Source organism: Schistocerca piceifrons, unplaced genomic scaffold (genome assembly GCF_021461385.2).
Source record: "Schistocerca piceifrons isolate TAMUIC-IGC-003096 unplaced genomic scaffold, iqSchPice1.1 HiC_scaffold_693, whole genome shotgun sequence".
Classification (NCBI taxonomy): Eukaryota; Metazoa; Arthropoda; class Insecta; order Orthoptera; family Acrididae; genus Schistocerca; species Schistocerca piceifrons.
The window spans coordinates 27755-53625 of record NW_025728941.1 but is presented as its reverse complement, the minus strand read 5'-3'; the positions used below and the strand labels follow the sequence as shown (position 1 = coordinate 53625).

The 25871-nt window shown below is 54.6% G+C and overlaps 57 non-coding genes across 57 annotated transcripts; 46 read left to right on the top strand and 11 right to left on the bottom strand.

The window, feature by feature from the left end:
• The first annotated feature begins 120 nt into the window (after window positions 1–120).
• On the top strand, window positions 121–190 carry Trnag-gcc. The gene has a single exon. It is a non-coding gene; the product is annotated as a tRNA-Gly (tRNA).
• Window positions 191–576: 386 nt separating this feature from the next.
• On the top strand, window positions 577–650 carry Trnam-cau. The gene has a single exon. It is a non-coding gene; the product is annotated as a tRNA-Met (tRNA).
• Window positions 651–958: 308 nt separating this feature from the next.
• Window positions 959–1032, top strand: Trnae-uuc. The gene has a single exon. It is a non-coding gene; the product is annotated as a tRNA-Glu (tRNA).
• A 200-nt stretch (window positions 1033–1232) lies between these two features.
• Trnai-aau lies at window positions 1233–1306 on the top strand. Its single transcript has one exon. It is a non-coding gene; the product is annotated as a tRNA-Ile (tRNA).
• A 603-nt stretch (window positions 1307–1909) lies between these two features.
• Trnag-ucc lies at window positions 1910–1982 on the bottom strand. The gene has a single exon. It is a non-coding gene; the product is annotated as a tRNA-Gly (tRNA).
• Window positions 1983–2310: 328 nt separating this feature from the next.
• On the top strand, window positions 2311–2381 carry Trnag-gcc. The gene has a single exon. It is a non-coding gene; the product is annotated as a tRNA-Gly (tRNA).
• A 380-nt stretch (window positions 2382–2761) lies between these two features.
• On the top strand, window positions 2762–2834 carry Trnam-cau. Its single transcript has one exon. It is a non-coding gene; the product is annotated as a tRNA-Met (tRNA).
• Window positions 2835–3139: 305 nt separating this feature from the next.
• Window positions 3140–3211, top strand: Trnae-uuc. The gene has a single exon. It is a non-coding gene; the product is annotated as a tRNA-Glu (tRNA).
• A 198-nt stretch (window positions 3212–3409) lies between these two features.
• On the top strand, window positions 3410–3483 carry Trnai-aau. The gene has a single exon. It is a non-coding gene; the product is annotated as a tRNA-Ile (tRNA).
• A 598-nt stretch (window positions 3484–4081) lies between these two features.
• Trnag-ucc lies at window positions 4082–4153 on the bottom strand. Its single transcript has one exon. It is a non-coding gene; the product is annotated as a tRNA-Gly (tRNA).
• Window positions 4154–4478: 325 nt separating this feature from the next.
• On the top strand, window positions 4479–4549 carry Trnag-gcc. The gene has a single exon. It is a non-coding gene; the product is annotated as a tRNA-Gly (tRNA).
• Window positions 4550–4929: 380 nt separating this feature from the next.
• Window positions 4930–5002, top strand: Trnam-cau. Its single transcript has one exon. It is a non-coding gene; the product is annotated as a tRNA-Met (tRNA).
• Window positions 5003–5307: 305 nt separating this feature from the next.
• Trnae-uuc lies at window positions 5308–5379 on the top strand. Its single transcript has one exon. It is a non-coding gene; the product is annotated as a tRNA-Glu (tRNA).
• Window positions 5380–5577: 198 nt separating this feature from the next.
• On the top strand, window positions 5578–5651 carry Trnai-aau. Its single transcript has one exon. It is a non-coding gene; the product is annotated as a tRNA-Ile (tRNA).
• A 598-nt stretch (window positions 5652–6249) lies between these two features.
• On the bottom strand, window positions 6250–6321 carry Trnag-ucc. The gene has a single exon. It is a non-coding gene; the product is annotated as a tRNA-Gly (tRNA).
• Window positions 6322–6646: 325 nt separating this feature from the next.
• On the top strand, window positions 6647–6717 carry Trnag-gcc. Its single transcript has one exon. It is a non-coding gene; the product is annotated as a tRNA-Gly (tRNA).
• A 380-nt stretch (window positions 6718–7097) lies between these two features.
• On the top strand, window positions 7098–7170 carry Trnam-cau. Its single transcript has one exon. It is a non-coding gene; the product is annotated as a tRNA-Met (tRNA).
• A 305-nt stretch (window positions 7171–7475) lies between these two features.
• Window positions 7476–7547, top strand: Trnae-uuc. The gene has a single exon. It is a non-coding gene; the product is annotated as a tRNA-Glu (tRNA).
• A 198-nt stretch (window positions 7548–7745) lies between these two features.
• On the top strand, window positions 7746–7819 carry Trnai-aau. Its single transcript has one exon. It is a non-coding gene; the product is annotated as a tRNA-Ile (tRNA).
• A 598-nt stretch (window positions 7820–8417) lies between these two features.
• On the bottom strand, window positions 8418–8489 carry Trnag-ucc. The gene has a single exon. It is a non-coding gene; the product is annotated as a tRNA-Gly (tRNA).
• Window positions 8490–8814: 325 nt separating this feature from the next.
• Window positions 8815–8885, top strand: Trnag-gcc. The gene has a single exon. It is a non-coding gene; the product is annotated as a tRNA-Gly (tRNA).
• Window positions 8886–9265: 380 nt separating this feature from the next.
• On the top strand, window positions 9266–9338 carry Trnam-cau. Its single transcript has one exon. It is a non-coding gene; the product is annotated as a tRNA-Met (tRNA).
• A 305-nt stretch (window positions 9339–9643) lies between these two features.
• Trnae-uuc lies at window positions 9644–9715 on the top strand. Its single transcript has one exon. It is a non-coding gene; the product is annotated as a tRNA-Glu (tRNA).
• Window positions 9716–9913: 198 nt separating this feature from the next.
• Window positions 9914–9987, top strand: Trnai-aau. Its single transcript has one exon. It is a non-coding gene; the product is annotated as a tRNA-Ile (tRNA).
• A 598-nt stretch (window positions 9988–10585) lies between these two features.
• On the bottom strand, window positions 10586–10657 carry Trnag-ucc. Its single transcript has one exon. It is a non-coding gene; the product is annotated as a tRNA-Gly (tRNA).
• A 325-nt stretch (window positions 10658–10982) lies between these two features.
• Trnag-gcc lies at window positions 10983–11053 on the top strand. The gene has a single exon. It is a non-coding gene; the product is annotated as a tRNA-Gly (tRNA).
• Window positions 11054–11433: 380 nt separating this feature from the next.
• Trnam-cau lies at window positions 11434–11506 on the top strand. The gene has a single exon. It is a non-coding gene; the product is annotated as a tRNA-Met (tRNA).
• A 305-nt stretch (window positions 11507–11811) lies between these two features.
• Trnae-uuc lies at window positions 11812–11883 on the top strand. Its single transcript has one exon. It is a non-coding gene; the product is annotated as a tRNA-Glu (tRNA).
• A 198-nt stretch (window positions 11884–12081) lies between these two features.
• Trnai-aau lies at window positions 12082–12155 on the top strand. The gene has a single exon. It is a non-coding gene; the product is annotated as a tRNA-Ile (tRNA).
• A 598-nt stretch (window positions 12156–12753) lies between these two features.
• On the bottom strand, window positions 12754–12825 carry Trnag-ucc. The gene has a single exon. It is a non-coding gene; the product is annotated as a tRNA-Gly (tRNA).
• A 325-nt stretch (window positions 12826–13150) lies between these two features.
• Trnag-gcc lies at window positions 13151–13221 on the top strand. Its single transcript has one exon. It is a non-coding gene; the product is annotated as a tRNA-Gly (tRNA).
• Window positions 13222–13601: 380 nt separating this feature from the next.
• Window positions 13602–13674, top strand: Trnam-cau. Its single transcript has one exon. It is a non-coding gene; the product is annotated as a tRNA-Met (tRNA).
• A 305-nt stretch (window positions 13675–13979) lies between these two features.
• Trnae-uuc lies at window positions 13980–14051 on the top strand. The gene has a single exon. It is a non-coding gene; the product is annotated as a tRNA-Glu (tRNA).
• A 198-nt stretch (window positions 14052–14249) lies between these two features.
• Window positions 14250–14323, top strand: Trnai-aau. Its single transcript has one exon. It is a non-coding gene; the product is annotated as a tRNA-Ile (tRNA).
• Window positions 14324–14921: 598 nt separating this feature from the next.
• Window positions 14922–14993, bottom strand: Trnag-ucc. Its single transcript has one exon. It is a non-coding gene; the product is annotated as a tRNA-Gly (tRNA).
• A 325-nt stretch (window positions 14994–15318) lies between these two features.
• On the top strand, window positions 15319–15389 carry Trnag-gcc. The gene has a single exon. It is a non-coding gene; the product is annotated as a tRNA-Gly (tRNA).
• Window positions 15390–15769: 380 nt separating this feature from the next.
• Window positions 15770–15842, top strand: Trnam-cau. Its single transcript has one exon. It is a non-coding gene; the product is annotated as a tRNA-Met (tRNA).
• Window positions 15843–16147: 305 nt separating this feature from the next.
• Trnae-uuc lies at window positions 16148–16219 on the top strand. The gene has a single exon. It is a non-coding gene; the product is annotated as a tRNA-Glu (tRNA).
• A 198-nt stretch (window positions 16220–16417) lies between these two features.
• Window positions 16418–16491, top strand: Trnai-aau. The gene has a single exon. It is a non-coding gene; the product is annotated as a tRNA-Ile (tRNA).
• Window positions 16492–17089: 598 nt separating this feature from the next.
• On the bottom strand, window positions 17090–17161 carry Trnag-ucc. Its single transcript has one exon. It is a non-coding gene; the product is annotated as a tRNA-Gly (tRNA).
• Window positions 17162–17486: 325 nt separating this feature from the next.
• Trnag-gcc lies at window positions 17487–17557 on the top strand. Its single transcript has one exon. It is a non-coding gene; the product is annotated as a tRNA-Gly (tRNA).
• Window positions 17558–17937: 380 nt separating this feature from the next.
• Trnam-cau lies at window positions 17938–18010 on the top strand. The gene has a single exon. It is a non-coding gene; the product is annotated as a tRNA-Met (tRNA).
• A 305-nt stretch (window positions 18011–18315) lies between these two features.
• Window positions 18316–18387, top strand: Trnae-uuc. The gene has a single exon. It is a non-coding gene; the product is annotated as a tRNA-Glu (tRNA).
• Window positions 18388–18585: 198 nt separating this feature from the next.
• On the top strand, window positions 18586–18659 carry Trnai-aau. The gene has a single exon. It is a non-coding gene; the product is annotated as a tRNA-Ile (tRNA).
• A 598-nt stretch (window positions 18660–19257) lies between these two features.
• Trnag-ucc lies at window positions 19258–19329 on the bottom strand. The gene has a single exon. It is a non-coding gene; the product is annotated as a tRNA-Gly (tRNA).
• Window positions 19330–19654: 325 nt separating this feature from the next.
• On the top strand, window positions 19655–19725 carry Trnag-gcc. The gene has a single exon. It is a non-coding gene; the product is annotated as a tRNA-Gly (tRNA).
• Window positions 19726–20105: 380 nt separating this feature from the next.
• Window positions 20106–20178, top strand: Trnam-cau. Its single transcript has one exon. It is a non-coding gene; the product is annotated as a tRNA-Met (tRNA).
• Window positions 20179–20483: 305 nt separating this feature from the next.
• Trnae-uuc lies at window positions 20484–20555 on the top strand. The gene has a single exon. It is a non-coding gene; the product is annotated as a tRNA-Glu (tRNA).
• Window positions 20556–20753: 198 nt separating this feature from the next.
• Trnai-aau lies at window positions 20754–20827 on the top strand. The gene has a single exon. It is a non-coding gene; the product is annotated as a tRNA-Ile (tRNA).
• Window positions 20828–21425: 598 nt separating this feature from the next.
• On the bottom strand, window positions 21426–21497 carry Trnag-ucc. The gene has a single exon. It is a non-coding gene; the product is annotated as a tRNA-Gly (tRNA).
• Window positions 21498–21822: 325 nt separating this feature from the next.
• Window positions 21823–21893, top strand: Trnag-gcc. The gene has a single exon. It is a non-coding gene; the product is annotated as a tRNA-Gly (tRNA).
• A 380-nt stretch (window positions 21894–22273) lies between these two features.
• Trnam-cau lies at window positions 22274–22346 on the top strand. The gene has a single exon. It is a non-coding gene; the product is annotated as a tRNA-Met (tRNA).
• Window positions 22347–22651: 305 nt separating this feature from the next.
• On the top strand, window positions 22652–22723 carry Trnae-uuc. The gene has a single exon. It is a non-coding gene; the product is annotated as a tRNA-Glu (tRNA).
• A 198-nt stretch (window positions 22724–22921) lies between these two features.
• On the top strand, window positions 22922–22995 carry Trnai-aau. Its single transcript has one exon. It is a non-coding gene; the product is annotated as a tRNA-Ile (tRNA).
• Window positions 22996–23593: 598 nt separating this feature from the next.
• Window positions 23594–23665, bottom strand: Trnag-ucc. The gene has a single exon. It is a non-coding gene; the product is annotated as a tRNA-Gly (tRNA).
• Window positions 23666–23990: 325 nt separating this feature from the next.
• On the top strand, window positions 23991–24061 carry Trnag-gcc. Its single transcript has one exon. It is a non-coding gene; the product is annotated as a tRNA-Gly (tRNA).
• Window positions 24062–24441: 380 nt separating this feature from the next.
• Window positions 24442–24514, top strand: Trnam-cau. Its single transcript has one exon. It is a non-coding gene; the product is annotated as a tRNA-Met (tRNA).
• The last annotated feature ends 1357 nt before the right edge of the window (window positions 24515–25871 follow it).

Sequence of the window (25871 nt, the reverse complement as noted above, 5' to 3'; positions counted from 1 at the left end):
GCAGTGCAGGATTCAGCGTCTGCAGCATCTTCTCCACAGAATGCTACGGCGCTTGACGGCAGTCCCACTTTCCCTTGAGACATCTGCTCGGGAAGCAGCGTGAAGTTGCCGCTGGCCCCAGCATCGGTGGTTCAGTGGTAGAATGCTCGCCTGCCACGCGGGCGGCCCGGTTCGATTCCCGGCCGATGCATCATTTTGCTTTTCCCGCGATAACTGCTGCCGTGTGGCTTGCGCGCTTGAGATGCACGATCCGCAAGAATATATAGCTGGATTCCCTTGAGAACGAGAACCGAGAACGCAGCACTCGCCGGTCCCCCACTAGGACGCTCGCATGATGTTCTGCAGACTAGCGTCGGCTTGGCCTCACAAGTTGCTGTGTCCAGGTGCCTCCGAGGCACTGAGCTTTAACGACAAGGAGTGCTGCCTATCGTTGCAACAGCTGCAGCAACACCGCAATCAACTGGGCCGGCAGTGCGCGTGTAGCAACAGAACACGTTACCCAGGAAGTACAGTGTCTCTACGTCTAATATTGGGTACGGTATTTTACCCAGTTTCCAGGACCAGTGGTGCACCCGTGCCTCGGTAGCGCAGGTAGGCAGCGCGTAAGTCTCATAATCTTAAGGTCGTGAGTTCGATCCTCACCCGGGGCATTTAATTTTCTGTGACTGATGGTGGCGCTGTTGCTAGGGCGCCAACGTAGTTCTTGTTTGTTATCCACAACTTTTCAACGCTTCAGCGGGAAAATGTTTACCTCCTGTTATTGCTACTTACAGCTTCCCTTTTCCTCTTCTCCCAGCAGAGCATGAAGCCAAAAGCATTGCTCTGCGGCGTTTGAGGTGCGCGCCTTGCCAGTCAGTCTGTGCAAAGATGCTCGCAAAGAGAAGAAGGGCGCCGACGCGGCACTCGACACGAAATGCGACAAGCGACCGTACGAACCGGTCGAACGAAAACGGCCGCATCCCGGTGTGGTCTAGTGGCTAGGATACCTGGCTTTCACCCAGGAGGGCCCGGGTTCGATTCCCGGTACCGGAACGGAATTTTTTCCACACGAGTCGTGACAAGTTTGAGCTGTCCGAGCGGCCGTTTCCCGTCCCTGCTCGCAATATAGCTACTGTTTCGTGACCGTCAGCAGAATATAGACGTAGGGAAGCAGACGCACGACGACCATAGAAATGGTGTACGGCTTCATGCCACCAGTTTCCAGCGTAGGGCTGAGCAACTGCATCTGCTGGGGCCCGTTAGCTCAGTTGGTTAGAGCGTCGTGCTAATAACGCGAAGGTCGTGGGTTCGATCCCCCCACGGGCCACTACTCCTCCTTTTACTACTACGAAAAGGCAGCGCCGATTTCAGCTGGCGAGTGTGATGACCAAAAGATCATCACCCTGCGTGGAAGTTGACAGAGGATCCGAACCCGACTCGTCGGGAAGCGCTACATCATTCACTCGCAATGGCCATAATATCTTGAATACACTGGTTCTCAACCGATAAAGAGAAAATGAAAGAAAATGTCCGATTGCCGATGCGCAACCCACTTTGGCCCCTGTCAGTACTTGGGCGGGTGAGCGCATGGGAACACAGGGTTACTATTGGCAGTTTTACTTCCTATTTTTGTTTCTCCTTAGTTTTCGGAGCTGCAGCCCGATTCGGTCAGGGAGACGCCACCGTGAAATGAAGGGGGCGTGCTGTGTGTCCATCGCCTAGCCTCACCTCTCTTTACCTCTCTCAGTCGTTTCTCGTGCTTGTCGTTTTGATATAGGCCGATTTGAGAGCGTCAGCTCTCGCGTCAGCCGAGCAAAGTCGAGACAAGTCGAGACACACTAAGGGCTGGTATGCAGCGAGTAGGAGGCCGGAAAAACAATAATTTAAGAGCGCGTGGCAAAAGTACTCATACGCGAAATTAAAAGCCTGCTGCGGTGGCCGGGAATCGAACCCGGATCAACTGCTTGGAAGGCAACTATGCTGACCATTACACCACCACCCGCACAAGCGAGCGCCCCGCCTCCGCGCTGCTGTCGGCTTCCCGCCTGTCGGCAGCGGCCGAAGGTGATCGTACCTGGCAGGCGCATTTTCGAGGTAGGCTAGGGGAGCACATCCAGACGCATTCGGACAGCGTATCCGCGCACATTTCGCATCCTTTGGCAAGAGTCGGCGCCGGCGAGGACCGCGTGTCTGGCGGCATTTTTAAGCAGTGCAGTGCAGGATTCAGCGTCTGCAGCATCTTCTCCACAGAATGCTACGGCGCTTGACGGCAGTCCCACTTTCCCTTGAGACATCTGCTCGGGAAGCAGCGTGAAGTTGCCGCTGGCCCCAGCATCGGTGGTTCAGTGGTAGAATGCTCGCCTGCCACGCGGGCGGCCCGGGTTCGATTCCCGGCCGATGCATCATTTTGCTTTTCCCGCGATAATGCTGCCGTGTGGCTTGGCGCGCTTGAGATGCACGATCCGCAAGAATATATAGCTGGATTCCCTTGAGAAGAACCGAGAACGCAGCACTCGCCGGTCCCACTAGGACGCTCGCATGATGTTCTGCAGACTAGCGTCGGCTTGGCCTCACAAGTTGCTGTGTCCAGGTGCCTCCGAGGCACTGAGCTTTAACGACAAGGAGTGCTGCCTATCGTTGCAACAGCTGCAGCAACACCGCAATCAACTGGGCCGGCAGTGCGCGTGTAGCAACAGAACACGTTACCCAGGAAGTACAGTGTCTCTACGTCTAATATTGGGTACGGTATTTACCCAGTTTCCAGGACCAGTGGTGCACCCGTGCCTCGGTAGCGCAGTAGGCAGCGCGTAAGTCTCATAATCTTAAGGTCGTGAGTTCGATCCTCACCCGGGGCATTTAATTTTCTGTGACTGATGGTGGCGCTGTTGCTAGGGCGCCAACGTAGTTCTTGTTTGTTATCCACAACTTTTCAACGCTTCAGCGGGAAAATGTTTACCTCCTGTTATTGCTACTTACAGCTTCCCTTTTCCTCTTCTCCCAGCAGAGCATGAAGCCAAAAGCATTGCTCTGCGGCGTTTGAGGTGCGCGCCTTGCCAGTCAGTCTGTGCAAAGATGCTCGCAAAGAGAGAAGGGCGCCGACGCGGCACTCGACACGAAATGCGACAAGCGACCGTACGAACGGTCGAACGAAACGGCCGCATCCGGTGTGGTCTAGTGGCTAGGATACCTGGCTTTCACCCAGGAGGCCCGGGTTCGATTCCCGGTACCGGAACGGAATTTTTTCCACACGAGTCGTGACAAGTTTGAGCTGTCCGAGCGGCCGTTTCCCGTCCTGCTCGCAATATAGCTACTGTTTCGTGACCGTCAGCAGAATATAGACTAGGGAAGCAGACGCACGACGACCATAGAAATGGTGTACGGCTTCATGCCACCAGTTTCCAGCGTAGGGCTGAGCAACTGCATCTGCTGGGGCCCGTTAGCTCAGTTGGTTAGAGCGTCGTGCTAATAACGCGAAGGTCGTGGGTTCGATCCCCCCACGGGCCACTACTCTTTTACTACTACGAAAAGGCAGCGCCGATTTCAGCTGGCGAGTGTGATGACCAAAAGATCATCACCCTGCGTGGAAGTTGACAGAGGATCCGAACCCGACTCGTCGGGAAGCGCTACATCATTCACTCGGCAATGGCCATAATATCTTGAATACACTGGTTCTCAACCGATAAAGAGAAAATGAAAGAAAATGTCCGATTGCCGATGCGCAACCACTTTGGCCCCTGTCAGTACTTGGGCGGGTGAGCGCATGGGAACACAGGGTACTATTGGCAGTTTTACTTCCTATTTTTGTTTCTCCTTAGTTTTCGGAGCTGCAGCCCGATTCGGTCAGGGAGACGCCACCGTGAAATGAAGGGGGCGTGCTGTGTGTCCATCGCCTAGCCTCACCTCTCTTTACCTCTCTCAGTCGTTTCTCGTGCTTGTCGTTTTGATATAGGCCGATTTGAGAGCGTCAGCTCTCGCGTCAGCCGAGCAAAGTCGAGACAAGTCGAGACACACTAAGGGCTGGTATGCAGCGAGTAGGAGGCCGGAAAAACAATAATTTAAGAGCGCGTGGCAAAAGTACTCATACGCGAAATTAAAAGCCTGCTGCGGTGGCCGGGAATCGAACCCGGATCAACTGCTTGGAAGGCAACTATGCTGACCATTACACCACCACCGCACAAGCGAGCGCCCCGCCTCCGCGCTGTGTCGGCTTCCCGCCTGTCGGCAGCGGCCGAAGGTGATCGTACCTGGCAGGCGCAATTCGAGGTAGGCTAGGGGAGCACATCCAGACGCATTCGGACAGCGTATCCGCGCACATTTCGCATCCTTTGGCAAGAGTCGGCGCCGGCGAGGACCGCGTTCTGGCGGCATTTTTAAGCAGTGCAGTGCAGGATTCAGCGTCTGCAGCATCTTCTCCACAGAATGCTACGGCGCTTGACGGCAGTCCCACTTTCCCTTGAGACATCTGCTCGGGAAGCAGCGTGAAGTTGCCGCTGGCCCCAGCATCGGTGGTTCAGTGGTAGAATGCTCGCCTGCCACGCGGGCGGCCCGGGTTCGATTCCCGGCCGATGCATCATTTTGCTTTTCCCGCGATAATGCTGCCGTGTGGCTTGCGCGCTTGAGATGCACGATCCGCAAGAATATATAGCTGGATTCCCTTGAGAAGAACCGAGAACGCAGCACTCGCCGGTCCCCACTAGGACGCTCGCATGATGTTCTGCAGACTAGCGTCGGCTTGGCCTCACAAGTTGCTGTGTCCAGGTGCCTCCGAGGCACTGAGCTTTAACGACAAGGAGTGCTGCCTATCGTTGCAACAGCTGCAGCAACACCGCAATCAACTGGGCCGGCAGTGCGCGTGTAGCAACAGAACACGTTACCCAGGAAGTACAGTGTCTCTACGTCTAATATTGGGTACGGTATTTACCCAGTTTCCAGGACCAGTGGTGCACCCGTGCCTCGGTAGCGCAGTAGGCAGCGCGTAAGTCTCATAATCTTAAGGTCGTGAGTTCGATCCTCACCCGGGGCATTTAATTTTCTGTGACTGATGGTGGCGCTGTTGCTAGGGCGCCAACGTAGTTCTTGTTTGTTATCCACAACTTTTCAACGCTTCAGCGGGAAAATGTTTACCTCCTGTTATTGCTACTTACAGCTTCCCTTTTCCTCTTCTCCCAGCAGAGCATGAAGCCAAAAGCATTGCTCTGCGGCGTTTGAGGTGCGCGCCTTGCCAGTCAGTCTGTGCAAAGATGCTCGCAAAGAGAGAAGGGCGCCGACGCGGCACTCGACACGAAATGCGACAAGCGACCGTACGAACGGTCGAACGAAACGGCCGCATCCGGTGTGGTCTAGTGGCTAGGATACCTGGCTTTCACCCAGGAGGCCCGGGTTCGATTCCCGGTACCGGAACGGAATTTTTTCCACACGAGTCGTGACAAGTTTGAGCTGTCCGAGCGGCCGTTTCCCGTCCTGCTCGCAATATAGCTACTGTTTCGTGACCGTCAGCAGAATATAGACTAGGGAAGCAGACGCACGACGACCATAGAAATGGTGTACGGCTTCATGCCACCAGTTTCCAGCGTAGGGCTGAGCAACTGCATCTGCTGGGGCCCGTTAGCTCAGTTGGTTAGAGCGTCGTGCTAATAACGCGAAGGTCGTGGGTTCGATCCCCCCACGGGCCACTACTCTTTTACTACTACGAAAAGGCAGCGCCGATTTCAGCTGGCGAGTGTGATGACCAAAAGATCATCACCCTGCGTGGAAGTTGACAGAGGATCCGAACCCGACTCGTCGGGAAGCGCTACATCATTCACTCGGCAATGGCCATAATATCTTGAATACACTGGTTCTCAACCGATAAAGAGAAAATGAAAGAAAATGTCCGATTGCCGATGCGCAACCACTTTGGCCCCTGTCAGTACTTGGGCGGGTGAGCGCATGGGAACACAGGGTACTATTGGCAGTTTTACTTCCTATTTTTGTTTCTCCTTAGTTTTCGGAGCTGCAGCCCGATTCGGTCAGGGAGACGCCACCGTGAAATGAAGGGGGCGTGCTGTGTGTCCATCGCCTAGCCTCACCTCTCTTTACCTCTCTCAGTCGTTTCTCGTGCTTGTCGTTTTGATATAGGCCGATTTGAGAGCGTCAGCTCTCGCGTCAGCCGAGCAAAGTCGAGACAAGTCGAGACACACTAAGGGCTGGTATGCAGCGAGTAGGAGGCCGGAAAAACAATAATTTAAGAGCGCGTGGCAAAAGTACTCATACGCGAAATTAAAAGCCTGCTGCGGTGGCCGGGAATCGAACCCGGATCAACTGCTTGGAAGGCAACTATGCTGACCATTACACCACCACCGCACAAGCGAGCGCCCCGCCTCCGCGCTGTGTCGGCTTCCCGCCTGTCGGCAGCGGCCGAAGGTGATCGTACCTGGCAGGCGCATTTCGAGGTAGGCTAGGGGAGCACATCCAGACGCATTCGGACAGCGTATCCGCGCACATTTCGCATCCTTTGGCAAGAGTCGGCGCCGGCGAGGACCGCGTTCTGGCGGCATTTTTAAGCAGTGCAGTGCAGGATTCAGCGTCTGCAGCATCTTCTCCACAGAATGCTACGGCGCTTGACGGCAGTCCCACTTTCCCTTGAGACATCTGCTCGGGAAGCAGCGTGAAGTTGCCGCTGGCCCCAGCATCGGTGGTTCAGTGGTAGAATGCTCGCCTGCCACGCGGGCGGCCCGGGTTCGATTCCCGGCCGATGCATCATTTTGCTTTTCCCGCGATAATGCTGCCGTGTGGCTTGCGCGCTTGAGATGCACGATCCGCAAGAATATATAGCTGGATTCCCTTGAGAAGAACCGAGAACGCAGCACTCGCCGGTCCCCACTAGGACGCTCGCATGATGTTCTGCAGACTAGCGTCGGCTTGGCCTCACAAGTTGCTGTGTCCAGGTGCCTCCGAGGCACTGAGCTTTAACGACAAGGAGTGCTGCCTATCGTTGCAACAGCTGCAGCAACACCGCAATCAACTGGGCCGGCAGTGCGCGTGTAGCAACAGAACACGTTACCCAGGAAGTACAGTGTCTCTACGTCTAATATTGGGTACGGTATTTACCCAGTTTCCAGGACCAGTGGTGCACCCGTGCCTCGGTAGCGCAGTAGGCAGCGCGTAAGTCTCATAATCTTAAGGTCGTGAGTTCGATCCTCACCCGGGGCATTTAATTTTCTGTGACTGATGGTGGCGCTGTTGCTAGGGCGCCAACGTAGTTCTTGTTTGTTATCCACAACTTTTCAACGCTTCAGCGGGAAAATGTTTACCTCCTGTTATTGCTACTTACAGCTTCCCTTTTCCTCTTCTCCCAGCAGAGCATGAAGCCAAAAGCATTGCTCTGCGGCGTTTGAGGTGCGCGCCTTGCCAGTCAGTCTGTGCAAAGATGCTCGCAAAGAGAGAAGGGCGCCGACGCGGCACTCGACACGAAATGCGACAAGCGACCGTACGAACGGTCGAACGAAACGGCCGCATCCGGTGTGGTCTAGTGGCTAGGATACCTGGCTTTCACCCAGGAGGCCCGGGTTCGATTCCCGGTACCGGAACGGAATTTTTTCCACACGAGTCGTGACAAGTTTGAGCTGTCCGAGCGGCCGTTTCCCGTCCTGCTCGCAATATAGCTACTGTTTCGTGACCGTCAGCAGAATATAGACTAGGGAAGCAGACGCACGACGACCATAGAAATGGTGTACGGCTTCATGCCACCAGTTTCCAGCGTAGGGCTGAGCAACTGCATCTGCTGGGGCCCGTTAGCTCAGTTGGTTAGAGCGTCGTGCTAATAACGCGAAGGTCGTGGGTTCGATCCCCCCACGGGCCACTGCTCTTTTACTACTACGAAAAGGCAGCGCCGATTTCAGCTGGCGAGTGTGATGACCAAAAGATCATCACCCTGCGTGGAAGTTGACAGAGGATCCGAACCCGACTCGTCGGGAAGCGCTACATCATTCACTCGGCAATGGCCATAATATCTTGAATACACTGGTTCTCAACCGATAAAGAGAAAATGAAAGAAAATGTCCGATTGCCGATGCGCAACCACTTTGGCCCCTGTCAGTACTTGGGCGGGTGAGCGCATGGGAACACAGGGTACTATTGGCAGTTTTACTTCCTATTTTTGTTTCTCCTTAGTTTTCGGAGCTGCAGCCCGATTCGGTCAGGGAGACGCCACCGTGAAATGAAGGGGGCGTGCTGTGTGTCCATCGCCTAGCCTCACCTCTCTTTACCTCTCTCAGTCGTTTCTCGTGCTTGTCGTTTTGATATAGGCCGATTTGAGAGCGTCAGCTCTCGCGTCAGCCGAGCAAAGTCGAGACAAGTCGAGACACACTAAGGGCTGGTATGCAGCGAGTAGGAGGCCGGAAAAACAATAATTTAAGAGCGCGTGGCAAAAGTACTCATACGCGAAATTAAAAGCCTGCTGCGGTGGCCGGGAATCGAACCCGGATCAACTGCTTGGAAGGCAACTATGCTGACCATTACACCACCACCGCACAAGCGAGCGCCCCGCCTCCGCGCTGTGTCGGCTTCCCGCCTGTCGGCAGCGGCCGAAGGTGATCGTACCTGGCAGGCGCATTTCGAGGTAGGCTAGGGGAGCACATCCAGACGCATTCGGACAGCGTATCCGCGCACATTTCGCATCCTTTGGCAAGAGTCGGCGCCGGCGAGGACCGCGTTCTGGCGGCATTTTTAAGCAGTGCAGTGCAGGATTCAGCGTCTGCAGCATCTTCTCCACAGAATGCTACGGCGCTTGACGGCAGTCCCACTTTCCCTTGAGACATCTGCTCGGGAAGCAGCGTGAAGTTGCCGCTGGCCCCAGCATCGGTGGTTCAGTGGTAGAATGCTCGCCTGCCACGCGGGCGGCCCGGGTTCGATTCCCGGCCGATGCATCATTTTGCTTTTCCCGCGATAATGCTGCCGTGTGGCTTGCGCGCTTGAGATGCACGATCCGCAAGAATATATAGCTGGATTCCCTTGAGAAGAACCGAGAACGCAGCACTCGCCGGTCCCCACTAGGACGCTCGCATGATGTTCTGCAGACTAGCGTCGGCTTGGCCTCACAAGTTGCTGTGTCCAGGTGCCTCCGAGGCACTGAGCTTTAACGACAAGGAGTGCTGCCTATCGTTGCAACAGCTGCAGCAACACCGCAATCAACTGGGCCGGCAGTGCGCGTGTAGCAACAGAACACGTTACCCAGGAAGTACAGTGTCTCTACGTCTAATATTGGGTACGGTATTTACCCAGTTTCCAGGACCAGTGGTGCACCCGTGCCTCGGTAGCGCAGTAGGCAGCGCGTAAGTCTCATAATCTTAAGGTCGTGAGTTCGATCCTCACCCGGGGCATTTAATTTTCTGTGACTGATGGTGGCGCTGTTGCTAGGGCGCCAACGTAGTTCTTGTTTGTTATCCACAACTTTTCAACGCTTCAGCGGGAAAATGTTTACCTCCTGTTATTGCTACTTACAGCTTCCCTTTTCCTCTTCTCCCAGCAGAGCATGAAGCCAAAAGCATTGCTCTGCGGCGTTTGAGGTGCGCGCCTTGCCAGTCAGTCTGTGCAAAGATGCTCGCAAAGAGAGAAGGGCGCCGACGCGGCACTCGACACGAAATGCGACAAGCGACCGTACGAACGGTCGAACGAAACGGCCGCATCCGGTGTGGTCTAGTGGCTAGGATACCTGGCTTTCACCCAGGAGGCCCGGGTTCGATTCCCGGTACCGGAACGGAATTTTTTCCACACGAGTCGTGACAAGTTTGAGCTGTCCGAGCGGCCGTTTCCCGTCCTGCTCGCAATATAGCTACTGTTTCGTGACCGTCAGCAGAATATAGACTAGGGAAGCAGACGCACGACGACCATAGAAATGGTGTACGGCTTCATGCCACCAGTTTCCAGCGTAGGGCTGAGCAACTGCATCTGCTGGGGTCCGTTAGCTCAGTTGGTTAGAGCGTCGTGCTAATAACGCGAAGGTCGTGGGTTCGATCCCCCCACGGGCCACTACTCTTTTACTACTACGAAAAGGCAGCGCCGATTTCAGCTGGCGAGTGTGATGACCAAAAGATCATCACCCTGCGTGGAAGTTGACAGAGGATCCGAACCCGACTCGTCGGGAAGCGCTACATCATTCACTCGGCAATGGCCATAATATCTTGAATACACTGGTTCTCAACCGATAAAGAGAAAATGAAAGAAAATGTCCGATTGCCGATGCGCAACCACTTTGGCCCCTGTCAGTACTTGGGCGGGTGAGCGCATGGGAACACAGGGTACTATTGGCAGTTTTACTTCCTATTTTTGTTTCTCCTTAGTTTTCGGAGCTGCAGCCCGATTCGGTCAGGGAGACGCCACCGTGAAATGAAGGGGGCGTGCTGTGTGTCCATCGCCTAGCCTCACCTCTCTTTACCTCTCTCAGTCGTTTCTCGTGCTTGTCGTTTTGATATAGGCCGATTTGAGAGCGTCAGCTCTCGCGTCAGCCGAGCAAAGTCGAGACAAGTCGAGACACACTAAGGGCTGGTATGCAGCGAGTAGGAGGCCGGAAAAACAATAATTTAAGAGCGCGTGGCAAAAGTACTCATACGCGAAATTAAAAGCCTGCTGCGGTGGCCGGGAATCGAACCCGGATCAACTGCTTGGAAGGCAACTATGCTGACCATTACACCACCACCGCACAAGCGAGCGCCCCGCCTCCGCGCTGTGTCGGCTTCCCGCCTGTCGGCAGCGGCCGAAGGTGATCGTACCTGGCAGGCGCAATTCGAGGTAGGCTAGGGGAGCACATCCAGACGCATTCGGACAGCGTATCCGCGCACATTTCGCATCCTTTGGCAAGAGTCGGCGCCGGCGAGGACCGCGTTCTGGCGGCATTTTTAAGCAGTGCAGTGCAGGATTCAGCGTCTGCAGCATCTTCTCCACAGAATGCTACGGCGCTTGACGGCAGTCCCACTTTCCCTTGAGACATCTGCTCGGGAAGCAGCGTGAAGTTGCCGCTGGCCCCAGCATCGGTGGTTCAGTGGTAGAATGCTCGCCTGCCACGCGGGCGGCCCGGGTTCGATTCCCGGCCGATGCATCATTTTGCTTTTCCCGCGATAATGCTGCCGTGTGGCTTGCGCGCTTGAGATGCACGATCCGCAAGAATATATAGCTGGATTCCCTTGAGAAGAACCGAGAACGCAGCACTCGCCGGTCCCCACTAGGACGCTCGCATGATGTTCTGCAGACTAGCGTCGGCTTGGCCTCACAAGTTGCTGTGTCCAGGTGCCTCCGAGGCACTGAGCTTTAACGACAAGGAGTGCTGCCTATCGTTGCAACAGCTGCAGCAACACCGCAATCAACTGGGCCGGCAGTGCGCGTGTAGCAACAGAACACGTTACCCAGGAAGTACAGTGTCTCTACGTCTAATATTGGGTACGGTATTTACCCAGTTTCCAGGACCAGTGGTGCACCCGTGCCTCGGTAGCGCAGTAGGCAGCGCGTAAGTCTCATAATCTTAAGGTCGTGAGTTCGATCCTCACCCGGGGCATTTAATTTTCTGTGACTGATGGTGGCGCTGTTGCTAGGGCGCCAACGTAGTTCTTGTTTGTTATCCACAACTTTTCAACGCTTCAGCGGGAAAATGTTTACCTCCTGTTATTGCTACTTACAGCTTCCCTTTTCCTCTTCTCCCAGCAGAGCATGAAGCCAAAAGCATTGCTCTGCGGCGTTTGAGGTGCGCGCCTTGCCAGTCAGTCTGTGCAAAGATGCTCGCAAAGAGAGAAGGGCGCCGACGCGGCACTCGACACGAAATGCGACAAGCGACCGTACGAACGGTCGAACGAAACGGCCGCATCCGGTGTGGTCTAGTGGCTAGGATACCTGGCTTTCACCCAGGAGGCCCGGGTTCGATTCCCGGTACCGGAACGGAATTTTTTCCACACGAGTCGTGACAAGTTTGAGCTGTCCGAGCGGCCGTTTCCCGTCCTGCTCGCAATATAGCTACTGTTTCGTGACCGTCAGCAGAATATAGACTAGGGAAGCAGACGCACGACGACCATAGAAATGGTGTACGGCTTCATGCCACCAGTTTCCAGCGTAGGGCTGAGCAACTGCATCTGCTGGGGCCCGTTAGCTCAGTTGGTTAGAGCGTCGTGCTAATAACGCGAAGGTCGTGGGTTCGATCCCCCCACGGGCCACTGCTCTTTTACTACTACGAAAAGGCAGCGCCGATTTCAGCTGGCGAGTGTGATGACCAAAAGATCATCACCCTGCGTGGAAGTTGACAGAGGATCCGAACCCGACTCGTCGGGAAGCGCTACATCATTCACTCGGCAATGGCCATAATATCTTGAATACACTGGTTCTCAACCGATAAAGAGAAAATGAAAGAAAATGTCCGATTGCCGATGCGCAACCACTTTGGCCCCTGTCAGTACTTGGGCGGGTGAGCGCATGGGAACACAGGGTACTATTGGCAGTTTTACTTCCTATTTTTGTTTCTCCTTAGTTTTCGGAGCTGCAGCCCGATTCGGTCAGGGAGACGCCACCGTGAAATGAAGGGGGCGTGCTGTGTGTCCATCGCCTAGCCTCACCTCTCTTTACCTCTCTCAGTCGTTTCTCGTGCTTGTCGTTTTGATATAGGCCGATTTGAGAGCGTCAGCTCTCGCGTCAGCCGAGCAAAGTCGAGACAAGTCGAGACACACTAAGGGCTGGTATGCAGCGAGTAGGAGGCCGGAAAAACAATAATTTAAGAGCGCGTGGCAAAAGTACTCATACGCGAAATTAAAAGCCTGCTGCGGTGGCCGGGAATCGAACCCGGATCAACTGCTTGGAAGGCAACTATGCTGACCATTACACCACCACCGCACAAGCGAGCGCCCCGCCTCCGCGCTGTGTCGGCTTCCCGCCTGTCGGCAGCGGCCGAAGGTGATCGTACCTGGCAGGCGCATTTCGAGGTAGGCTAGGGGAGCACATCCAGACGCATTCGGACAGCGTATCCGCGCACATTTCGCATCCTTTGGCAAGAGTCGGCGCCGGCGAGGACCGCGTTCTGGCGGCATTTTTAAGCAGTGCAGTGCAGGATTCAGCGTCTGCAGCATCTTCTCCACAGAATGCTACGGCGCTTGACGGCAGTCCCACTTTCCCTTGAGACATCTGCTCGGGAAGCAGCGTGAAGTTGCCGCTGGCCCCAGCATCGGTGGTTCAGTGGTAGAATGCTCGCCTGCCACGCGGGCGGCCCGGGTTCGATTCCCGGCCGATGCATCATTTTGCTTTTCCCGCGATAATGCTGCCGTGTGGCTTGCGCGCTTGAGATGCACGATCCGCAAGAATATATAGCTGGATTCCCTTGAGAAGAACCGAGAACGCAGCACTCGCCGGTCCCCACTAGGACGCTCGCATGATGTTCTGCAGACTAGCGTCGGCTTGGCCTCACAAGTTGCTGTGTCCAGGTGCCTCCGAGGCACTGAGCTTTAACGACAAGGAGTGCTGCCTATCGTTGCAACAGCTGCAGCAACACCGCAATCAACTGGGCCGGCAGTGCGCGTGTAGCAACAGAACACGTTACCCAGGAAGTACAGTGTCTCTACGTCTAATATTGGGTACGGTATTTACCCAGTTTCCAGGACCAGTGGTGCACCCGTGCCTCGGTAGCGCAGTAGGCAGCGCGTAAGTCTCATAATCTTAAGGTCGTGAGTTCGATCCTCACCCGGGGCATTTAATTTTCTGTGACTGATGGTGGCGCTGTTGCTAGGGCGCCAACGTAGTTCTTGTTTGTTATCCACAACTTTTCAACGCTTCAGCGGGAAAATGTTTACCTCCTGTTATTGCTACTTACAGCTTCCCTTTTCCTCTTCTCCCAGCAGAGCATGAAGCCAAAAGCATTGCTCTGCGGCGTTTGAGGTGCGCGCCTTGCCAGTCAGTCTGTGCAAAGATGCTCGCAAAGAGAGAAGGGCGCCGACGCGGCACTCGACACGAAATGCGACAAGCGACCGTACGAACGGTCGAACGAAACGGCCGCATCCGGTGTGGTCTAGTGGCTAGGATACCTGGCTTTCACCCAGGAGGCCCGGGTTCGATTCCCGGTACCGGAACGGAATTTTTTCCACACGAGTCGTGACAAGTTTGAGCTGTCCGAGCGGCCGTTTCCCGTCCTGCTCGCAATATAGCTACTGTTTCGTGACCGTCAGCAGAATATAGACTAGGGAAGCAGACGCACGACGACCATAGAAATGGTGTACGGCTTCATGCCACCAGTTTCCAGCGTAGGGCTGAGCAACTGCATCTGCTGGGGTCCGTTAGCTCAGTTGGTTAGAGCGTCGTGCTAATAACGCGAAGGTCGTGGGTTCGATCCCCCCACGGGCCACTACTCTTTTACTACTACGAAAAGGCAGCGCCGATTTCAGCTGGCGAGTGTGATGACCAAAAGATCATCACCCTGCGTGGAAGTTGACAGAGGATCCGAACCCGACTCGTCGGGAAGCGCTACATCATTCACTCGGCAATGGCCATAATATCTTGAATACACTGGTTCTCAACCGATAAAGAGAAAATGAAAGAAAATGTCCGATTGCCGATGCGCAACCACTTTGGCCCCTGTCAGTACTTGGGCGGGTGAGCGCATGGGAACACAGGGTACTATTGGCAGTTTTACTTCCTATTTTTGTTTCTCCTTAGTTTTCGGAGCTGCAGCCCGATTCGGTCAGGGAGACGCCACCGTGAAATGAAGGGGGCGTGCTGTGTGTCCATCGCCTAGCCTCACCTCTCTTTACCTCTCTCAGTCGTTTCTCGTGCTTGTCGTTTTGATATAGGCCGATTTGAGAGCGTCAGCTCTCGCGTCAGCCGAGCAAAGTCGAGACAAGTCGAGACACACTAAGGGCTGGTATGCAGCGAGTAGGAGGCCGGAAAAACAATAATTTAAGAGCGCGTGGCAAAAGTACTCATACGCGAAATTAAAAGCCTGCTGCGGTGGCCGGGAATCGAACCCGGATCAACTGCTTGGAAGGCAACTATGCTGACCATTACACCACCACCGCACAAGCGAGCGCCCCGCCTCCGCGCTGTGTCGGCTTCCCGCCTGTCGGCAGCGGCCGAAGGTGATCGTACCTGGCAGGCGCAATTCGAGGTAGGCTAGGGGAGCACATCCAGACGCATTCGGACAGCGTATCCGCGCACATTTCGCATCCTTTGGCAAGAGTCGGCGCCGGCGAGGACCGCGTTCTGGCGGCATTTTTAAGCAGTGCAGTGCAGGATTCAGCGTCTGCAGCATCTTCTCCACAGAATGCTACGGCGCTTGACGGCAGTCCCACTTTCCCTTGAGACATCTGCTCGGGAAGCAGCGTGAAGTTGCCGCTGGCCCCAGCATCGGTGGTTCAGTGGTAGAATGCTCGCCTGCCACGCGGGCGGCCCGGGTTCGATTCCCGGCCGATGCATCATTTTGCTTTTCCCGCGATAATGCTGCCGTGTGGCTTGCGCGCTTGAGATGCACGATCCGCAAGAATATATAGCTGGATTCCCTTGAGAAGAACCGAGAACGCAGCACTCGCCGGTCCCCACTAGGACGCTCGCATGATGTTCTGCAGACTAGCGTCGGCTTGGCCTCACAAGTTGCTGTGTCCAGGTGCCTCCGAGGCACTGAGCTTTAACGACAAGGAGTGCTGCCTATCGTTGCAACAGCTGCAGCAACACCGCAATCAACTGGGCCGGCAGTGCGCGTGTAGCAACAGAACACGTTACCCAGGAAGTACAGTGTCTCTACGTCTAATATTGGGTACGGTATTTACCCAGTTTCCAGGACCAGTGGTGCACCCGTGCCTCGGTAGCGCAGTAGGCAGCGCGTAAGTCTCATAATCTTAAGGTCGTGAGTTCGATCCTCACCCGGGGCATTTAATTTTCTGTGACTGATGGTGGCGCTGTTGCTAGGGCGCCAACGTAGTTCTTGTTTGTTATCCACAACTTTTCAACGCTTCAGCGGGAAAATGTTTACCTCCTGTTATTGCTACTTACAGCTTCCCTTTTCCTCTTCTCCCAGCAGAGCATGAAGCCAAAAGCATTGCTCTGCGGCGTTTGAGGTGCGCGCCTTGCCAGTCAGTCTGTGCAAAGATGCTCGCAAAGAGAGAAGGGCGCCGACGCGGCACTCGACACGAAATGCGACAAGCGACCGTACGAACGGTCGAACGAAACGGCCGCATCCGGTGTGGTCTAGTGGCTAGGATACCTGGCTTTCACCCAGGAGGCCCGGGTTCGATTCCCGGTACCGGAACGGAATTTTTTCCACACGAGTCGTGACAAGTTTGAGCTGTCCGAGCGGCCGTTTCCCGTCCTGCTCGCAATATAGCTACTGTTTCGTGACCGTCAGCAGAATATAGACTAGGGAAGCAGACGCACGACGACCATAGAAATGGTGTACGGCTTCATGCCACCAGTTTCCAGCGTAGGGCTGAGCAACTGCATCTGCTGGGGCCCGTTAGCTCAGTTGGTTAGAGCGTCGTGCTAATAACGCGAAGGTCGTGGGTTCGATCCCCCCACGGGCCACTGCTCTTTTACTACTACGAAAAGGCAGCGCCGATTTCAGCTGGCGAGTGTGATGACCAAAAGATCATCACCCTGCGTGGAAGTTGACAGAGGATCCGAACCCGACTCGTCGGGAAGCGCTACATCATTCACTCGGCAATGGCCATAATATCTTGAATACACTGGTTCTCAACCGATAAAGAGAAAATGAAAGAAAATGTCCGATTGCCGATGCGCAACCACTTTGGCCCCTGTCAGTACTTGGGCGGGTGAGCGCATGGGAACACAGGGTACTATTGGCAGTTTTACTTCCTATTTTTGTTTCTCCTTAGTTTTCGGAGCTGCAGCCCGATTCGGTCAGGGAGACGCCACCGTGAAATGAAGGGGGCGTGCTGTGTGTCCATCGCCTAGCCTCACCTCTCTTTACCTCTCTCAGTCGTTTCTCGTGCTTGTCGTTTTGATATAGGCCGATTTGAGAGCGTCAGCTCTCGCGTCAGCCGAGCAAAGTCGAGACAAGTCGAGACACACTAAGGGCTGGTATGCAGCGAGTAGGAGGCCGGAAAAACAATAATTTAAGAGCGCGTGGCAAAAGTACTCATACGCGAAATTAAAAGCCTGCTGCGGTGGCCGGGAATCGAACCCGGATCAACTGCTTGGAAGGCAACTATGCTGACCATTACACCACCACCGCACAAGCGAGCGCCCCGCCTCCGCGCTGTGTCGGCTTCCCGCCTGTCGGCAGCGGCCGAAGGTGATCGTACCTGGCAGGCGCATTTCGAGGTAGGCTAGGGGAGCACATCCAGACGCATTCGGACAGCGTATCCGCGCACATTTCGCATCCTTTGGCAAGAGTCGGCGCCGGCGAGGACCGCGTTCTGGCGGCATTTTTAAGCAGTGCAGTGCAGGATTCAGCGTCTGCAGCATCTTCTCCACAGAATGCTACGGCGCTTGACGGCAGTCCCACTTTCCCTTGAGACATCTGCTCGGGAAGCAGCGTGAAGTTGCCGCTGGCCCCAGCATCGGTGGTTCAGTGGTAGAATGCTCGCCTGCCACGCGGGCGGCCCGGGTTCGATTCCCGGCCGATGCATCATTTTGCTTTTCCCGCGATAATGCTGCCGTGTGGCTTGCGCGCTTGAGATGCACGATCCGCAAGAATATATAGCTGGATTCCCTTGAGAAGAACCGAGAACGCAGCACTCGCCGGTCCCCACTAGGACGCTCGCATGATGTTCTGCAGACTAGCGTCGGCTTGGCCTCACAAGTTGCTGTGTCCAGGTGCCTCCGAGGCACTGAGCTTTAACGACAAGGAGTGCTGCCTATCGTTGCAACAGCTGCAGCAACACCGCAATCAACTGGGCCGGCAGTGCGCGTGTAGCAACAGAACACGTTACCCAGGAAGTACAGTGTCTCTACGTCTAATATTGGGTACGGTATTTACCCAGTTTCCAGGACCAGTGGTGCACCCGTGCCTCGGTAGCGCAGTAGGCAGCGCGTAAGTCTCATAATCTTAAGGTCGTGAGTTCGATCCTCACCCGGGGCATTTAATTTTCTGTGACTGATGGTGGCGCTGTTGCTAGGGCGCCAACGTAGTTCTTGTTTGTTATCCACAACTTTTCAACGCTTCAGCGGGAAAATGTTTACCTCCTGTTATTGCTACTTACAGCTTCCCTTTTCCTCTTCTCCCAGCAGAGCATGAAGCCAAAAGCATTGCTCTGCGGCGTTTGAGGTGCGCGCCTTGCCAGTCAGTCTGTGCAAAGATGCTCGCAAAGAGAGAAGGGCGCCGACGCGGCACTCGACACGAAATGCGACAAGCGACCGTACGAACGGTCGAACGAAACGGCCGCATCCGGTGTGGTCTAGTGGCTAGGATACCTGGCTTTCACCCAGGAGGCCCGGGTTCGATTCCCGGTACCGGAACGGAATTTTTTCCACACGAGTCGTGACAAGTTTGAGCTGTCCGAGCGGCCGTTTCCCGTCCTGCTCGCAATATAGCTACTGTTTCGTGACCGTCAGCAGAATATAGACTAGGGAAGCAGACGCACGACGACCATAGAAATGGTGTACGGCTTCATGCCACCAGTTTCCAGCGTAGGGCTGAGCAACTGCATCTGCTGGGGCCCGTTAGCTCAGTTGGTTAGAGCGTCGTGCTAATAACGCGAAGGTCGTGGGTTCGATCCCCCCACGGGCCACTGCTCTTTTACTACTACGAAAAGGCAGCGCCGATTTCAGCTGGCGAGTGTGATGACCAAAAGATCATCACCCTGCGTGGAAGTTGACAGAGGATCCGAACCCGACTCGTCGGGAAGCGCTACATCATTCACTCGGCAATGGCCATAATATCTTGAATACACTGGTTCTCAACCGATAAAGAGAAAATGAAAGAAAATGTCCGATTGCCGATGCGCAACCACTTTGGCCCCTGTCAGTACTTGGGCGGGTGAGCGCATGGGAACACAGGGTACTATTGGCAGTTTTACTTCCTATTTTTGTTTCTCCTTAGTTTTCGGAGCTGCAGCCCGATTCGGTCAGGGAGACGCCACCGTGAAATGAAGGGGGCGTGCTGTGTGTCCATCGCCTAGCCTCACCTCTCTTTACCTCTCTCAGTCGTTTCTCGTGCTTGTCGTTTTGATATAGGCCGATTTGAGAGCGTCAGCTCTCGCGTCAGCCGAGCAAAGTCGAGACAAGTCGAGACACACTAAGGGCTGGTATGCAGCGAGTAGGAGGCCGGAAAAACAATAATTTAAGAGCGCGTGGCAAAAGTACTCATACGCGAAATTAAAAGCCTGCTGCGGTGGCCGGGAATCGAACCCGGATCAACTGCTTGGAAGGCAACTATGCTGACCATTACACCACCACCGCACAAGCGAGCGCCCCGCCTCCGCGCTGTGTCGGCTTCCCGCCTGTCGGCAGCGGCCGAAGGTGATCGTACCTGGCAGGCGCATTTCGAGGTAGGCTAGGGGAGCACATCCAGACGCATTCGGACAGCGTATCCGCGCACATTTCGCATCCTTTGGCAAGAGTCGGCGCCGGCGAGGACCGCGTTCTGGCGGCATTTTTAAGCAGTGCAGTGCAGGATTCAGCGTCTGCAGCATCTTCTCCACAGAATGCTACGGCGCTTGACGGCAGTCCCACTTTCCCTTGAGACATCTGCTCGGGAAGCAGCGTGAAGTTGCCGCTGGCCCCAGCATCGGTGGTTCAGTGGTAGAATGCTCGCCTGCCACGCGGGCGGCCCGGGTTCGATTCCCGGCCGATGCATCATTTTGCTTTTCCCGCGATAATGCTGCCGTGTGGCTTGCGCGCTTGAGATGCACGATCCGCAAGAATATATAGCTGGATTCCCTTGAGAAGAACCGAGAACGCAGCACTCGCCGGTCCCCACTAGGACGCTCGCATGATGTTCTGCAGACTAGCGTCGGCTTGGCCTCACAAGTTGCTGTGTCCAGGTGCCTCCGAGGCACTGAGCTTTAACGACAAGGAGTGCTGCCTATCGTTGCAACAGCTGCAGCAACACCGCAATCAACTGGGCCGGCAGTGCGCGTGTAGCAACAGAACACGTTACCCAGGAAGTACAGTGTCTCTACGTCTAATATTGGGTACGGTATTTACCCAGTTTCCAGGACCAGTGGTGCACCCGTGCCTCGGTAGCGCAGTAGGCAGCGCGTAAGTCTCATAATCTTAAGGTCGTGAGTTCGATCCTCACCCGGGGCATTTAATTTTCTGTGACTGATGGTGGCGCTGTTGCTAGGGCGCCAACGTAGTTCTTGTTTGTTATCCACAACTTTTCAACGCTTCAGCGGGAAAATGTTTACCTCCTGTTATTGCTACTTACAGCTTCCCTTTTCCTCTTCTCCCAGCAGAGCATGAAGCCAAAAGCATTGCTCTGCGGCGTTTGAGGTGCGCGCCTTGCCAGTCAGTCTGTGCAAAGATGCTCGCAAAGAGAGAAGGGCGCCGACGCGGCACTCGACACGAAATGCGACAAGCGACCGTACGAACGGTCGAACGAAACGGCCGCATCCGGTGTGGTCTAGTGGCTAGGATACCTGGCTTTCACCCAGGAGGCCCGGGTTCGATTCCCGGTACCGGAACGGAATTTTTTCCACACGAGTCGTGACAAGTTTGAGCTGTCCGAGCGGCCGTTTCCCGTCCTGCTCGCAATATAGCTACTGTTTCGTGACCGTCAGCAGAATATAGACTAGGGAAGCAGACGCACGACGACCATAGAAATGGTGTACGGCTTCATGCCACCAGTTTCCAGCGTAGGGCTGAGCAACTGCATCTGCTGGGGCCCGTTAGCTCAGTTGGTTAGAGCGTCGTGCTAATAACGCGAAGGTCGTGGGTTCGATCCCCCCACGGGCCACTGCTCTTTTACTACTACGAAAAGGCAGCGCCGATTTCAGCTGGCGAGTGTGATGACCAAAAGATCATCACCCTGCGTGGAAGTTGACAGAGGATCCGAACCCGACTCGTCGGGAAGCGCTACATCATTCACTCGGCAATGGCCATAATATCTTGAATACACTGGTTCTCAACCGATAAAGAGAAAATGAAAGAAAATGTCCGATTGCCGATGCGCAACCACTTTGGCCCCTGTCAGTACTTGGGCGGGTGAGCGCATGGGAACACAGGGTACTATTGGCAGTTTTACTTCCTATTTTTGTTTCTCCTTAGTTTTCGGAGCTGCAGCCCGATTCGGTCAGGGAGACGCCACCGTGAAATGAAGGGGGCGTGCTGTGTGTCCATCGCCTAGCCTCACCTCTCTTTACCTCTCTCAGTCGTTTCTCGTGCTTGTCGTTTTGATATAGGCCGATTTGAGAGCGTCAGCTCTCGCGTCAGCCGAGCAAAGTCGAGACAAGTCGAGACACACTAAGGGCTGGTATGCAGCGAGTAGGAGGCCGGAAAAACAATAATTTAAGAGCGCGTGGCAAAAGTACTCATACGCGAAATTAAAAGCCTGCTGCGGTGGCCGGGAATCGAACCCGGATCAACTGCTTGGAAGGCAACTATGCTGACCATTACACCACCACCGCACAAGCGAGCGCCCCGCCTCCGCGCTGTGTCGGCTTCCCGCCTGTCGGCAGCGGCCGAAGGTGATCGTACCTGGCAGGCGCATTTCGAGGTAGGCTAGGGGAGCACATCCAGACGCATTCGGACAGCGTATCCGCGCACATTTTGCATCCTTTGGCAAGAGTCGGCGCCGGCGAGGACCGCGTTCTGGCGGCATTTTTAAGCAGTGCAGTGCAGGATTCAGCGTCTGCAGCATCTTCTCCACAGAATGCTACGGCGCTTGACGGCAGTCCCACTTTCCCTTGAGACATCTGCTCGGGAAGCAGCGTGAAGTTGCCGCTGGCCCCAGCATCGGTGGTTCAGTGGTAGAATGCTCGCCTGCCACGCGGGCGGCCCGGGTTCGATTCCCGGCCGATGCATCATTTTGCTTTTCCCGCAATAATGCTGCCGTGTGGCTTGCGCGCTTGAGATGCACGATCCGCAAGAATATATAGCTGGATTCCCTTGAGAAGAACCGAGAACGCAGCACTCGCCGGTCCCCACTAGGACGCTCGCATGATGTTCTGCAGACTAGCGTCGGCTTGGCCTCACAAGTTGCTGTGTCCAGGTGCCTCCGAGGCACTGAGCTTTAACGACAAGGAGTGCTGCCTATCGTTGCAACAGCTGCAGCAACACCGCAATCAACTGGGCCGGCAGTGCGCGTGTAGCAACAGAACACGTTACCCAGGAAGTACAGTGTCTCTACGTCTAATATTGGGTACAGTATTTACCCAGTTTCCAGGACCAGTGGTGCACCCGTGCCTCGGTAGCGCAGTAGGCAGCGCGTAAGTCTCATAATCTTAAGGTCGTGAGTTCGATCCTCACCCGGGGCATTTAATTTTCTGTGACTGATGGTGGCGCTGTTGCTAGGGCGCCAACGTAGTTCTTGTTTGTTATCCACAACTTTTCAACGCTTCAGCGGGAAAATGTTTACCTCCTGTTATTGCTACTTACAGCTTCCCTTTTCCTCTTCTCCCAGCAGAGCATGAAGCCAAAAGCATTGCTCTGCGGCGTTTGAGGTGCGCGCCTTGCCAGTCAGTCTGTGCAAAGATGCTCGCAAAGAGAGAAGGGCGCCGACGCGGCACTCGACACGAAATGCGACAAGCGACCGTACGAACGGTCGAACGAAACGGCCGCATCCGGTGTGGTCTAGTGGCTAGGATACCTGGCTTTCACCCAGGAGGCCCGGGTTCGATTCCCGGTACCGGAACGGAATTTTTTCCACACGAGTCGTGACAAGTTTGAGCTGTCCGAGCGGCCGTTTCCCGTCCTGCTCGCAATATAGCTACTGTTTCGTGACCGTCAGCAGAATATAGACTAGGGAAGCAGACGCACGACGACCATAGAAATGGTGTACGGCTTCATGCCACCAGTTTCCAGCGTAGGGCTGAGCAACTGCATCTGCTGGGGCCCGTTAGCTCAGTTGGTTAGAGCGTCGTGCTAATAACGCGAAGGTCGTGGGTTCGATCCCCCCACGGGCCACTGCTCTTTTACTACTACGAAAAGGCAGCGCCGATTTCAGCTGGCGAGTGTGATGACCAAAAGATCATCACCCTGCGTGGAAGTTGACAGAGGATCCGAACCCGACTCGTCGGGAAGCGCTACATCATTCACTCGGCAATGGCCATAATATCTTGAATACACTGGTTCTCAACCGATAAAGAGAAAATGAAAGAAAATGTCCGATTGCCGATGCGCAACCACTTTGGCCCCTGTCAGTACTTGGGCGGGTGAGCGCATGGGAACACAGGGTACTATTGGCAGTTTTACTTCCTATTTTTGTTTCTCCTTAGTTTTCGGAGCTGCAGCCCGATTCGGTCAGGGAGACGCCACCGTGAAATGAAGGGGGCGTGCTGTGTGTCCATCGCCTAGCCTCACCTCTCTTTACCTCTCTCAGTCGTTTCTCGTGCTTGTCGTTTTGATATAGGCCGATTTGAGAGCGTCAGCTCTCGCGTCAGCCGAGCAAAGTCGAGACAAGTCGAGACACACTAAGGGCTGGTATGCAGCGAGTAGGAGGCCGGAAAAACAATAATTTAAGAGCGCGTGGCAAAAGTACTCATACGCGAAATTAAAAGCCTGCTGCGGTGGCCGGGAATCGAACCCGGATCAACTGCTTGGAAGGCAACTATGCTGACCATTACACCACCACCGCACAAGCGAGCGCCCCGCCTCCGCGCTGTGTCGGCTTCCCGCCTGTCGGCAGCGGCCGAAGGTGATCGTACCTGGCAGGCGCATTTCGAGGTAGGCTAGGGGAGCACATCCAGACGCATTCGGACAGCGTATCCGCGCACATTTCGCATCCTTTGGCAAGAGTCGGCGCCGGCGAGGACCGCGTTCTGGCGGCATTTTTAAGCAGTGCAGTGCAGGATTCAGCGTCTGCAGCATCTTCTCCACAGAATGCTACGGCGCTTGACGGCAGTCCCACTTTCCCTTGAGACATCTGCTCGGGAAGCAGCGTGAAGTTGCCGCTGGCCCCAGCATCGGTGGTTCAGTGGTAGAATGCTCGCCTGCCACGCGGGCGGCCCGGGTTCGATTCCCGGCCGATGCATCATTTTGCTTTTCCCGCGATAATGCTGCCGTGTGGCTTGCGCGCTTGAGATGCACGATCCGCAAGAATATATAGCTGGATTCCCTTGAGAAGAACCGAGAACGCAGCACTCGCCGGTCCCCACTAGGACGCTCGCATGATGTTCTGCAGACTAGCGTCGGCTTGGCCTCACAAGTTGCTGTGTCCAGGTGCCTCCGAGGCACTGAGCTTTAACGACAAGGAGTGCTGCCTATCGTTGCAACAGCTGCAGCAACACCGCAATCAACTGGGCCGGCAGTGCGCGTGTAGCAACAGAACACGTTACCCAGGAAGTACAGTGTCTCTACGTCTAATATTGGGTACGGTATTTACCCAGTTTCCAGGACCAGTGGTGCACCCGTGCCTCGGTAGCGCAGTAGGCAGCGCGTAAGTCTCATAATCTTAAGGTCGTGAGTTCGATCCTCACCCGGGGCATTTAATTTTCTGTGACTGATGGTGGCGCTGTTGCTAGGGCGCCAACGTAGTTCTTGTTTGTTATCCACAACTTTTCAACGCTTCAGCGGGAAAATGTTTACCTCCTGTTATTGCTACTTACAGCTTCCCTTTTCCTCTTCTCCCAGCAGAGCATGAAGCCAAAAGCATTGCTCTGCGGCGTTTGAGGTGCGCGCCTTGCCAGTCAGTCTGTGCAAAGATGCTCGCAAAGAGAGAAGGGCGCCGACGCGGCACTCGACACGAAATGCGACAAGCGACCGTACGAACGGTCGAACGAAACGGCCGCATCCGGTGTGGTCTAGTGGCATTCTGGCTCTAGCTGCCGACGCGTACGGACGTGCCGCCGTTTGCTGCGCGTAGTCAGTGCTTCGCCAGTGTTTACATTTGCGTTTCGGTGTCCTTGTTTTTTGTGATTTTTCTTCGTGTGTAACTTGTGATTATTCTGCCTACTGTGTTCTGTTGAGTGTTTTCTACCGACGTTCATTTATCGTTTGTGGAGTTTTCGGTAATTACCGGAATCTCCCCTTGATTTCTGCATACCATGGCTACAACTGTGAGGAAGAATACGCTGGTTTTTGCGTTCGCCAAGGACACACGACGTGTTCAGCCGACTGCTCTGGAAATTCATGATTGGCTCGATCAGGTACTTGGCATTAATTCTGATATGGTGCATACCACTCAGCTAGACACTGACAACTACTGTGTTTTCGTAAAATTTTTGAGCCCCGTTTCGGTGGATAAGATTATTGGAAAATTCGGGTATCATGTAGAATTTTTGCATAGAGACGGCACTACAAGTAAAGTAGCTATTAGGAGAGCTGATGCTCTTTATAGATCTGTGCGGGTGTTAAATTTACCTATCGAGATAGATAATGAGAAAATCAAGGTTGCCCTGTCTCAATATGGTGAGGTTAAGGATATAGTTAACGAACGGTGGTCGAAGCAATTTAAAATTCAGAGCTTCAATGGTATTCGTTCGGTAGAGATGGAAGTAAAGTCTAATATCCCATCTCATATAACTGTTGACGGGCATAAAGCCCACGTGATTTATACTGGTCAAACCCCTACGTGCCATATATGCAATGAATCGGGTCATTTAAGGCAGGACTGTCCTCGTCGTGTTTTTGTACTAAAAACGAATTTAGTCCAACGGCGCAAGATGACCTTGAGCGAAGTTTTGGCAACTGATAATACAGCCAAACAGGATGAGGGTTCGGATCCTGTACCTAGTTCTGGAAATATTGCTGTTGATGGTAGTGATTTTCCACCCCTGGTACCACGCTTGAATTGTGATTCTTCTGCCCGAGAGTTGGACGTACTAAACAAGAAACGACCACTT